This window comes from Hyperoodon ampullatus (genome assembly GCF_949752795.1).
Source record: "Hyperoodon ampullatus genome assembly, chromosome: 6".
Taxonomy (NCBI): Eukaryota; Metazoa; Chordata; class Mammalia; order Artiodactyla; family Ziphiidae; genus Hyperoodon; species Hyperoodon ampullatus.
The window spans coordinates 52,917,533-52,930,857 of NC_136919.1; positions in this window are offsets into that span (position 1 = coordinate 52,917,533).

Sequence of the window (13,325 nt, forward strand, 5' to 3'; positions counted from 1 at the left end):
AAGACACTTAAACGCTCAGTCCTACACCCCTTCAGCTTGCCAAAGAAAAAAGAGTCCTTTCTACCTGCAAACACTGCCTTGTAACTTTGCTGACATTGCTTATTGGTCTTTATAACAATTAATTCATTTCTCTTTCATCTTCTTCTTGAATTCCTCTTCCTGATTGAATGTGCACTTATTCCTAGACAGATAAGAAACTTTCGGACAGTGATCAGAGAGGCTCAATGCTTGCAGCAGGAGGAGTGGAAAGTGACCTGCTACCAGTGCAATTTGAAGAATAGTAAGAAACCTTAATTTGTGAACATTTTGGCAAACTTCTAATGAAAGCAAAAAACTTTTAGCATTTAAATTTGTAGATATAATGAACTAACCCATGCACTGAACTATTGTGTTGATTTCTACCAATTTATTTTTAATTTATAGGCATTCTAAAATTATATCCAGGGCCTCTTCTTTATACTGTCTAGCATGAAAAATATTGTTAAAATTAAATGAGCAGCATTTTTCTCAGTTCTGTTCAAACCACAGATGCTATTTTTGATTTTATTTCTAACAGTGAGATTGAAATTCCATTTTAATATGCAGAACTGCAGCCCAGGGAGCCATAAAATACAGACTGTTTTCATTAGATGATAGCCCTGCACCTCTAGTTAACAGGAAAGCTGATTCATCAAACAGCAACCATCAAGACAGCATTAACTAAGACCTGGAATGAAAAGTCGAGATTGGGGTGAAAATTACCTGTTTTGAATCACGTAATTGTAACTTTGGAGAAGTTCCTAGTTTGTGGCATAAAACTGTTTCCAGGGATGCAGGAGTGTTTGCTGTAAATTTGCTGCAGATGGTCTAGAGATTGAACACTTTCTACATTTCAAAGGGATCTTACATTTTATTTCATTTGCCACTAACTTAAAGGAATGAACATTCACCCTTATTCTGTCTTCTTCCTCCCAGCCCCAGGAAAGAGAAAAACTAATTCTGCCTTTGAATTTGTCTCTAAAATATTTGCATACACAAAATAAAGCACTGGAATCTGGGCCCATTTTATGCCAGTGCAATTCAAAGGTAAGGGATTCTAGCTGACAGTCAAAATGTCCCCATGGACTCCAGGCAATGAATTGACATCTCTTCTGGTCATATAATTGATTAGAGAAAAAAAGAATAACTTCCCTTCTCCTAATGAATCATAATTGTACTCTACCCTAAGAGAAAAGCAAATAACAACAGTAATAAAAATAATAACAAAAAGCTCAGTCTTTGTGATACGTGTAGTTATTACAGTTTATCATAAGAGGTTAAAGATAGAAGAAACTTTCAAGAGCATTTCATTTAAACTGTGTTCCATGGAGTTGCTTTGAAGGCTGCTTTAAGTGAAAGGCCTTGCGAGAAGAGTAGGTGGACATACTTCTTTGGAGGCTCCCAGGCCCCCAGATCTCCCTCTTCACCTTTAATCCGAACACCTTCACTTTACCTGTTTAATCTAATGTGTTATATTGACAGATTTCTATGGAAAATTGATTCCACTGTTTAAAAATGTTTGAAAACTACATCAAACTAGTCAGGTTATAAAGAACCTAAAACTTTGCCAAAAGTGGCAAAGCCAAGACTAGAACCAGGTTGCTCCTAATACAGTATTATTTTTTCCTTTTTTTTTAAGCTATGTTATGGAATTGGGTTACTACAATGGGGTCAGTCTTTGATTCCCATGATGTGTATCCCTTCTATACATTAATCGGTTGATGTTTAACTTTTAAGTAAAAGTCAACACCTAATATCCATGACATATTCCTTGTATATAATGCCCTATTTAAAATCCTCTGCTCTCTTATGGGAAAAGCAACATTAATGGGGAAAAAAATGGGACTACATTTTTTACAGTAGGTAGAACTCAAAAATGACTTCCCACACAAATGACTGAATGGTGAAAAATCAAATGTGAGAACTTAGGATAATAGAAAAGAAAATGAAAAGACACAATAATAGTGTTCATCTATTGACTATTTAAATTGAGTAACATTTACCAAAGTATTATCCAAAATCAAGTTATTAGACCGAATAATGAATTTGGCACAGAAAAATTATGTTTGTGCATATGTGACACCTGTACAATTTGAACAATCAGTGACTGGATCAAGGAGACAGAATTAGTAGAATTTACTAGGAAAACTCTATGGACTACATTCAATATGAGATTTTTAGGTACATTGATTAATGCAGGAGTAGGAAAAATATTCAGGGACAGTATTGGAAGAGGAATAGAAAGTGTTGGGCTTCCCTGCCGATGCAGGGGACACGGGTTCGTGCCCTGGTCTGGGATGATCCACATGCCGCGGAGAGGCTGGGCCCGTGAGCCATGGCCGCTGAGCCTGCGCATCCGGAGCCTGTGCTCCGCAACGGGAGAGGCCACAACAGTGAGAGGCCCGCCTACCGCAAAAAAAAAAAAAAAAGAAAAGAAAAGAAAGTGTTGACCTGAAATAAATAGACTGCCAGATATTTTTCCAGCAAAGATGGGTTTATTTGGGATCAGCAGAGAGCTACAGTTTGGGGCCTGCAATCATGGCGAGCCGCAAGCAAGTCTCCACATGTCAAGGAAAGAAGAATGCTTTCATAGACAAGGAATTTGGGAGGGCTACAGTAAACAAAGAGTTCATGGCTTTTCATTGGCTTGTTCTTGCCAGGAAAGAAGAGGTGTCTCTCTTCTTCCTGTTGGGCTCTGCTGTCGTCGTAGGCTGTGAGAACTCCCTCTTCTACTCTCCCAACTCTATTTAATTGAGGCTTCTGTTTATTATTTTTTTACAAAAGAGAATAAATGCAAGTGCAAAGGAGTGGAATAGAATAAATATGTATTGAATACTTCCTATATATGGGGAACTTTCTTGGTATTGAGGATAGAGTCATGAACAAAATGGAGAATGTAGTCCAAGGTTCCAACATAAATAGATGAATAAATAATCTAACAAAGCAGAACTGCAGATAGTGATGAATGCCACGAACACAGTAAATTTCAACAAAAATTATCCATCGTTTTACAATAGCACCATGGGGCCTTATACCATTTTGGTTGTTACTGTTGCTACTGTTGTTACATCATTGAGTAGTGAAAAGAATGTTTTAAAGAGAAGACTGAGGCCTTCCTGTTTAAGGTTTGGGCTTCCAGTACTTTCAAATGAGATTTGAAAAGGCGTTTGTTTGGAAAAAGTGGGCCTATTGAGATGACAGAATTGAATTGTTCAGGAAGAGAGGGGGATGGAGGTAGGTGCTCCATGTGAAAGAAGACTGTAATTGGATATCAGAGGGTGTGATGGAATTCTGAAAAATTCTACAGTTTTCTGTAAAAACTGAGCTGTGGTAGAGTTCTGTATTCTCACACTTAGTGCCCAAGGATCCTAGGACTTCTACCATGGAATGGCTGTGTAGATGTCTCTGGAAGTGTACCTCTTGTTCTTCAGCTTTAGAAACTCAGGGAGAATCTCTGAAGTCAGGATTATGATGAGCTGAGACTATCCTGTGAGAACATCTCTTTGTCTTGCCCACAATGGTAGTCTATGATTACTGGTGGAAACCATTGCCAGATAGTGGTTTCATGTATCAGAAATAATAAGGCAAACCAGTGGATTACAGACCAGGTCGCTTTTTATATGTCCAATCCAAAGAAGCCCCTGAGTTCTTCTGTTATATAAAAGATGGTGGTCAATCTGAAAGTTGATAGATATTAGAATTTTTGTCTATCTGGACAGTAAGCTTTTTGATACAAACATTGGAATATTGCATTTATTGTACACTGAGTCATAGAATAATTCATTATTGTTTACACATGCATGACTTCTCTTGTTCCATCTCTCCTTCTCAACGAAGTTGAGCTTGCTTTGGATTGTGACTGGTTTCCAAGGGACTTGTAATGCAGGCAGATGTATTTTTAAAGTAGTTCAGGATTATAGTGTGCCACTGAGGGTATCATCATAGGGGAATATCAACCCGTTAAGAATTGTTCCAGTCATGGAGCAGAGTTTCATCCATGGGGTAGAGGACATAGGATCTAGCTCCCTGGAAACAATCAGGAACCTGATAAGGAGTCAGTGCCCTAGAGAAATGGGTGGAGCCTCAGCATTGTGCTCTGGTTCCAGTTGGAAATTTAGTAGCTAGATAGGGAACCTGAGACCAAGGATGCACAGGATTTTGTGCAGGCACATTAGGTGCCAGAAAGACTCATACCATCCTCTACCCACAACTCATGGGACTAAAGCCCAGAGTCTGGTCATAGTTAAACCCTGCAATAGGAAAAACAAAACAAAAGAAAAACAACAAAACAAACAAACAAAAAAAAACAGAGAGTCTAGGTGGAAGTTGCTACAGAAGGCAATAACTGAGAGGAAAAAAAAAAAAAAGGTAGTTTAGTGTATTAACTGTGAAAAGTTGCTAATGCAAACAACATGACAGAAACTCAATTCTGTACTGAAATACTGGTTTCAAAGTGCATTAGAGTAATTTAGCTCTGGACCATTATGCTCTGGGTTCATAAAACCTGGCATTTCTTGAGTTTGCAGTTACATGCATTTAATCACTTCTATATTTAGCAAAATGGTCAAGTGTACTTTTGTAAATCTGCTCACTCATTTTGACACTCCCTGGGCAGTAAATTTCCTTTTGCTTCATCTCTTTTCATTATTTTTTCTTAGTTTTTCAATGTATCCTCATATTTTTATGACACTTTATTTTGTAACTGGAGCATCTGATGATTAAATTTTAAGAATTTGCCATTTTAAAATAACTTTTATCAGGAGGTTAAAAATTACTTGAAATCAGACTGGTGGTATCTCACTCCACACAACGCACAGCTTAGTATTCAGGCAAAGACTATGGAACATGTGTGTAGATCTTTGGAGCTTTTTGTCTGTGTAGTTCCCTATCATCTAGTAATATGCACATCAAATTCTAGCTGTCTCTGATTCCCTGACTTCTTATATCTGTCTCTTTTGCGTAGTGACACTGCTTTGGTTTGGTTTGGTTTGGTTCTCTCTTCTATGTGTTAAGATCTGGAAGATGCCTCCAGACAGAAAGCCAGCATGATCATAGCAATCGTCTCCTTTGTTTTTCTCCCCTTATGAATCACAGTCCAGTATGGTGTTTTGTCCAGTATAAGAATATATTTTTCATATATTTAATCCAGTTTCCTAAGGTGCTTTTTTTTGGGTTTTTTTGTTTTGTTTTTTTAAATGTCAGAAGTACTAGTCTGGTACCAGTTATCCCATCATGGCCAAAAGTACAAGTCTTTGGTTCATTTGTAACTTGCATTCTTGTTTATATTTTTAGGCACCAGAAGAACCCAAACTTTTAAAAACTGGATGTAACATGCCTTACTTGTTTACAGTCCTTGAAGGTCAGGATTTATAAAGCTTTTTGTTATGATTTTTACATCAGTATACCCAACACATTAATTCTATCTATCTAATTTCACATTTAATACTACTACTTTATATTTTATTGAAACTGTAGTTTAGTTTCCATAAAGAAGAAAGAACAAATTATCTGTTCAAATAATAGCAAAATATGCATTCATTTTCATTAAAAATTATTAAAATATAACCCATTTTGGCATTAGAAACTACTGGACTTGGTAAACATATGATTGATATTGATCATATATATAGGGCTCCTTATTTTGAGGCATCATTATCTTTTTAAAAATTTTTTTTAACTGGAGTAAAATTGCTTTACAACGTTGTGTTAGTTTCTGCTGTACAATGAAGCGAATCAGCTCTATGTCTACATATATCCCCTCCCTCTTGGACCTCCCTCCCACCCCCTCCCCCATCCCACCCATCTAGGTCATCACAGAGCACCGAGCTGAGCTCCCTGTGCTATACAACAGGTTCCCACTAGCTATCTGTTTTACACATGGTAGGGTATTTATGTCAAACCTAATCTCCCAATTCATCTCACCCACCCCTTCCCCCACTGTGTCCACATGTCCGTTCTCTACATCTATGTCTCTATTCCTGCCTTACAAATAGTTTCATCTATACCATTTTTCTAAATTCCACAAATATGTGTTAATATATGATACTTGTTTTTCTCTTTCTGGCTTACTTCACTCTGTATGACAGACTCTAGGTCCAACAACATCTCTATAAATGACCCAGTTTCATTCCTTTTTATGGCTGAGTAATATTCCATTGTATATATGTACCACATCTTCTTTATCCATTAATCTATTGTTGGACATTGAGGTTGTTTCCATGTCCTGGCTATTGTAAATAGTGCTACAATAAACATTGGGGTACATGTGCCCTTTTGAATTATAGTTTTCTCAGGGTATATGTCCAGTAGTAGGATTGCTGGGTCATATGGTAGTTCTATTTTTAGTTTCTTAAGGAACCTCCATACTGTTCTCCACAGTGGCTGTATCAATTTACATTCCCACCAACAGTGCAAAAGTGTTCCCTCTTCACCACACCATCTCCAGCATTTATTGTTTATAGATTTTTTAAAATAAACCTTTCTTTGAGTATAATTGCTTCACAATACTGTGGTACTTTCTGTTGCACAACAAACACAATGTTCATTGCAGCACTATTTACAATAGCCAGGGCATGGAACCAACCTAAATGTCCACTGAAAGATGGATGGATAAAGAATATGTGGCACATATAAAATGGAATATTACTCAGCCATAAAAAGAAACGAAATTGAGTTATTTGTAGTGGGGTGGATGGACCTACAGTCTGTCATACAGAGTGAAATAAGTCAGAAAGAGAAAACCAAATACCATATGCTAACGCATATATACGGAACATAGATTTTTTGATGATGGCCATTCTGACCAGTGTGAAGTGATACCTCATTGTAGTTTTGGTATGCATTTCTCAAATAATTAGTGATATTGAGCATCTTTGCACGTGCCTCTTGGCCATCTGTATGTCTTCTTTGGTGAAATGTCTATTTAGGTCTTCCTAACTGGGTGTTTTGTTTTTTTGATATTGAGCTCCATGAGCTGCTTGTATATTTTGGAGATTATTTCTTTGTCCGTTGCTTCATTTGCAAATATTTTCTCCCATTCTGAGGGTTATATTTTCATCTTGTTTATGGTTTCCTTTGCTGTGCAAAAGCTTTTAAGTTTCATTAGGTCCCATTTGTTTATTTTTGTTTTAATTTTCATTACTCTAGGAGATGGGTCAAAAAAGATCTTGCTGTGGTTTGTGTCAAAGAGTGTTTTTCCTATAAGAGTTTTATAGTGTCTGGTCTTACATTTAGGTCTTTAATCCATTAGGAGTTTATTTTTGTGTATGGTGTTAAGGAGTGTTCTAATTTCATTCTTTCACATTTAGCTGTCTAGATTTCCCATCACCACTTATTGAAGAGGCTGTCTTTTTTCCATTTTATGTTCTTGCCTCTTTTGTCATAAATTAGGTGACCGTATGTGCATGGGCTTTCTGTCCTGTACCATTGATCTATATTTCTGTTTTTATGCCAGTACCATACTCTCTTGATTACTGTAGCTTTGTAGTATAGTTTGAAGTCTGGGAGCCTGATTTCTCCAGCACCGTTTTCTTTTCTCAAGATTGCTTTGGCTATTCAGGGTCTTTTGTGTTTCCAGATAAGTTGTAAAATTTTTTGTTCTAATTATGTAAAGAATGCCATTGGTAGTTTGATAGGGATTTCATTGAATCTGTAGATTGCTTTGGATAGTATTGTCATTTTCACAGTATTGATTCTTCCAATCCAAGAACATGGTATATCTCTTCATCTGTTTGTGTCATCTTTGAATTCTTTCATCAGTGTTTTATAGTTTTCCAAGTATGAGCCTTTTGCCTCCTTAGGTAGGTTTATTCCTAGGTATTTTATTCTTTTTGCTGCAGTGATAAATGGGGTTGTTTCCTTAATTTCTCCTTCTGATTTTTCATTGTTAGTGCATAGGAATGCCAGAAATTTCTATGCATTAATTTTGTATCCTGCAACCTTACCAAGTTCATTGATTAGTTCTAGTAGTTTTCTAGTGGCATCTTTAGGATTTTCTATGTATAGTATCATGTCATCTGCAAACAGTGACAGTTTACTTCTTCCTTTCCAATTTGGATTCCTTTTATTTCTTTTTCTTCTATGATTGCTGTGGCTAGGACTTCCAAAACTATGTTGAATAAGAGTGGCGAGAGTGGACATCCTTGTCTTGTTCCTGATCTTAGTGGAAACGCTTTCAGTTTTTCACCATTGAGGATGATGTTGACTGTGGGTTTGTCATATATGCCCTTTATTATGTTGAGGTAGGGTCACTCATGCCCATTTTCTGAATAGTATTTTATTGTAAATGGGTGTTGAATTTTGTCAAAAGCTTTTTCTGCATCTATTGAGATGATCATATGGTTTTTATTCCTTGATTTGTTAATATGGTGTATCACATTGCTTGATTTGTGTATATTGAAGAAACCTTGCATTCCTGGGATAAATCCCATATGATCATGGTGTATGATCCTTTTAATGTGCTATTGGATTCTGTTTGCGAGTATCTTGTTCAGGATTTTTGCATCTATGTTCATAAGTGATATTGGTCTGAATTTGGGAGTGTTCCTCCCTCTGCAATTTTTTGGAAGAGTTTGAGAAAGATAGGTGATAGCTCTTCTCTAAATGTTTGATAGAATTTGCCTGTGAAGCCGTCTGGTCCTGGACATTTGTTTGTTGGAAGATTTTTAAACACAGTTTCAATTTCAGTGCTTGTGATTGGTCTGTTTATATTTTCTATTTCTTCCTGGTTCAGTCTCGGAAAGTTGTGCTCTTCTAAGAATTTGTCTATTTCTTCCAGGTTGTTCATTTTATTGGCATATAGTTTTTTTGTAGTAGTCTCTTATAATCCTTTGTATTTCTGAGGTGTCAGTTGTGATTTATCTTTTTTCATCTAATTTTATTAATATACGTCCTCTCCCTTTTTCTCTTGATGAGTCTGGCTAAAGGTTTATCAATTTTGTTCTTCTCAAAGAAGTGACTTTTAGTTTTATTAATCTTTGCTATTGTTTTCTTCATTTCTATTTAATTAATTTCTGCTCTGATATTTATAATTTCTTTCCTTCTGCTGACTTTGGGTTTTCTTTATTCTTCTTTCTCTGGTTGCTTTAGGTGTAAGTTTAGATTGTTTATTTGAGATTTTTCTTGTTTCTTGAGGTGAGATTGAATTGCTGTAGACTTCCCTCTTAGTACTGCTTTTGCTGCATCCCATAGTTTTTAGGTCGTCATATTTTCGTTGTCATTTTTTTCTATGTAATTTTAAGTTTCTTTTTTATTTCTTCAGTGATCACTTGGTTATTTAGTAGTACACTGTTTAGCGTCCATGTATTTGTAGTTTTTACAGTTTTTTTCCTGTAATTGATTTCCAGTCCCATAGTGTTGGGGTCAGAAAAGATGCTTGATATGATTTCAATTTTCTTAAATTTACTGAGGCTTGATTTGTGGCGCAAGATGCGATCTCTCCTGGAGAATGTTCTGTGTGCACTTGAGAGGAAAGTGTATTCTGCCACTTTCGGGTGGACAGTCTTATAAATATCAGTTAAATCTATCTGGCCTGTTGTGTCATTTAAAGTTTGTTTTTCCTTATTTATTTTCTGTTTGGATAATCTGTCAGTTGGTGTAAGTGGGGTGTTAACGTCCCCTACTATTATTGTGTTACTGTCGATTTCCCCTTTTATGGTTGTTAACATTTGCCTTATGTACTGAGGTGCTCCTATGTTGGATGCATAAATATTTATATTTGTTATGTGTTCTTCTTGGATGATCCCTTGATCATTATGTGGTGTCCTTCCCTATCTCTTGTAACAGTCTTTATTTTAAAGTCTGTTTTATCTGATACAAGTATTGCTACTCCAGCTTTCTTTTGATTGCCATTTGCATGGAATATCTTTTTCCATCCCTTCACTTTCAGTCTGTATGTATCCCTAGGTCTGAATTGGGTCTCTTATAGACAGCATATATATGGGTTTCATTTTTATATCCATTCAGCCCATCCCTGTCTTTTGTTTGGAGCATCTAATCCATTTACATTCAAGGTTATTATCAATATGTATGTTCCTATTACCATTTTCTTAATTTTGGGGGGTTTGTTTTTGTGGGTCTTTTTCTTCTCTTGTGTTTCTCACCTAGAGAAGTTCCTTTAGCATTTGTTGTAAAGCTGGTTTGGTGCTGCTGAGTTCTCTTAGCTTTTGCTTGTCTGAAAAGCTTTTGATTTCTCCATCAAATCTGAATGAGATCCTTGCTGAGTAGTCTTGGTTGTAGGTTCTTCCCTTTCATCAATTTAAGTATATCCTGCCATTCCTTTCTGGCCTGCAGAGTTTCTGCTGGAAAGATCAGCTGATAACCTTATGGGGATTCCTTTATATGTTATTTTTGCTTTTCCCTTGCTGCGTTTAATATTTTTTCTTTGAATTTAATTTTTGTTAGTTTGAGTAATATATGTTTTGGTGTGTTTCTCCTAGGGTTTATCCTGCATGGGACTCTCTGTGCTTCTTGGACTTGGGTGACTATTTCCTTTCCCACGCTAGGGAAGTTTTCCATTATAATGTCTTCAAATATTTTCTCAGACCCTTTCTTTTTCTCTTCCTCTGGGACCCCTATAATTCGAATGTTGGTGCGTTTGGTGTTGTCCCAGAGGTCTCTGAGATTGTCTTCAATTCTTTTCATTCTTTTTTCTTTATTCTGCTCCTCAGCAATTATTTCCACCATTCTGTCTTCAGTTCACTTATTCGTTCTTCTGCCTCAGTTATTCTGTTATTGATTCCTTCTAGTGTATTTTGCATTTCAGTTATCATGTTGTTCATCTCTGTTTGTTTGTTCTTTAGTTCTTCTAGATGTTTGTTAAACATTTCTTGTATTTTCTCAATCCGTGCCTCCATTCTGTGTCTGAGATTCTGGATCATCTTTACTATCATTACTCTGATTTCTTTTTCAGGTAGGTTGCCTATTTCCTCTTCATTTATTTGGTTTTGTAGGTTTTTACCTTGCTCCTTCATCTGTGATATATCTTCTTGTTGTCTCTCTTTTTTTTTTTTTTTTTTTTTTGATGGGTGGTATTGTGTTCCTGTGTTATTGATTGTTTGGCCTGAGGCTTCCAGCACTGGAGTTTGTAGGCTGTTAGGTAGAGCTGGGTCTTGGTGCCGAGATGAGGACCTCTGGGAGACCTAACTCTGATGAATATTCCCTGGAGTCTGAGGTCCTCTGTTAGTTTGGTGGTTTGGACTCAGAGCACACACTACAGTAGCTCTGGCCCAACCCCCGGTTTGTGAACCAAGATTGTGCAAGCCACATGGGGCAGCAAAAACAAGAAAAAAGAAAAGAAAAAGAAAAAAAGGAGCAGAACAATAACAAAGAGTAAAAAATAAAACAAGATTAGAAAACTAACAGATATGTTAGAGAGAACTATAAAAATAGAGATGAAACAAGAAGTGGAAGGTAAAATAGAGCCACAATAGTATAAAAGAGGGGGGAAAGAAAAACCCAGGAAAGGCCTTGGCTGGTGGGGCGGTACTTAGGCAGGGCTACAGTTTAGGCAGTGAGCGGGGTCTATGCTTAGGACCCACAGGGCCGGAAAAGGCCCTGGGGGGTGGAGGATGGGGCTTAGGCTCAACACAGCAGGAGGGCTTCAGGAGTGTCTTTGGCCTTTGAGGTCAGAGGACCAGGTCCAGGACCCCAGCAGGCTCCCTGGGCCCAAGTGGGCGGGGGAAAAGGCCCATTTACCCCGATCCTCTGATCCCAGAGGGCCCCTCCCCGTTTGCCTCTCTTCTTCTCCCCCACCCCCACTCCTTCCGATACCCAAGGAGCCACATGGCCAGTGGGGGCCCAGAAGGTAGGGGACCAGACCCAGAAGCCCAACAGGATTCCCAGGGCCGAGTGGGTGGCAGAAACGCCTGCCACACCTCCCCTGATCCTCCAGTCCAGGAGGGCCCCTCCCTGTCTGCCTCTCCTCCTCTTCCCTGCTCCTCCCTCCCTTCCTCCAATAGGACCCATGAGGCTTGAGGGGGCCCCGGAGAATGGAGGTCCAGGCCCAGGAGCCCAGCAGGCTTCCCAGGGCTGAGTGGGCAGGGGAAACACCCGCAGTGCCTCCCCTGATCCTCCGATCCTGGAGGGCCCTGCCTGCCACCTCTCCTCTTCTCTCCCTGCCTCCCTCCTACTCCCCTAGGACCAACGTGACCCAGAGGGCCTTGGAGGGCAGAGGGCCCGGCCCAGGAGCCCCGTAGGCTTCCTGGCCCGATTGGGTAGGGGAAAGCTAGGCATGTTTCCCCTGATCTCCTAGCCCCCAAGGGTCCCTCCAGGTCTGGGAATGCCTCCCCCCTCCCAGCCACCCCCTCAGGGGAGCTGGTCCTATAGGCCTCCACTTCTCCTCCCCCCTTAATCCCCCCATGTCCTACTCAGTCGCTCAGGGGCTCCTCCCATCTCCTTGGGCATCAAGGTCCCCCACCAGCATCCAGGAGGTGCCCTAGTTGTGGGGAGACACAAACTCCGCATCTTCCCACGCTGCCATCTCGACTCTGCCCCATTAGGCATCATTTTCTTTCTATCAGGACAAAAGCAGTGCATTCTTGCCCAAAATATCCGTTTTGTATCAGATGTATATTATGCTCTTATACAAACAAATTTGCCTTAATTTATTCCATATATTCTCATGTATTCCACAGAAACAAAAAGCTATTTTTTTACAAGTGTAGAGTGATCACACATCACCTATTTATTTATTTGTTTGTTTGTTTATTTATTTATTTATTTATGGCTGCATTGTGTCTTCATTGCTGTGCACAGGCTTTCTCTAGTTGTGGTGAGTGGGGGCTGTTCTTCGTTGTGGTGCGCGGCTTCTCATTGGGGTGGCTTCTCTTGTTGCAGAGCACAGGCTCTAGGCATGCAGGCTTCAGTAGCTGTGGCACGTGGGCTCAGTAGTTGTGGCTCATGGGCTCTAGAGCACAGGCTCAGTAGTTGTGGTGCACAGGCTTAGCTGCTCTGCAGCATGTGGGATCTTCCCAGACCAGGGCTCGAACCCATGTCCCCTGCATTGGCAGGCAGATTCTTAACCACTGTGCCACCAGGGAAGTCCACAAAAAGCTATTTTAACTATGGCCATATTTTCAATTATTTTGTTTAGGAGTTGTAGACTAACGAGGTCCATCTTCAGCATTTCCCTGAAGCCACTTATAAGTGATTATTGCTTAATTGTTCCCATAGGATAAACCAATTTAGGAGAGTATCAGCTTAGCAACATCATTTCAAGAGCCTTTGAAGTAAAGAAGCAAGGGCCTCTGTCCTCTATTTCTTGGTGAAATTGCTTAAAAAGTGGAATAATTATTTTTTCTTGCAATTTC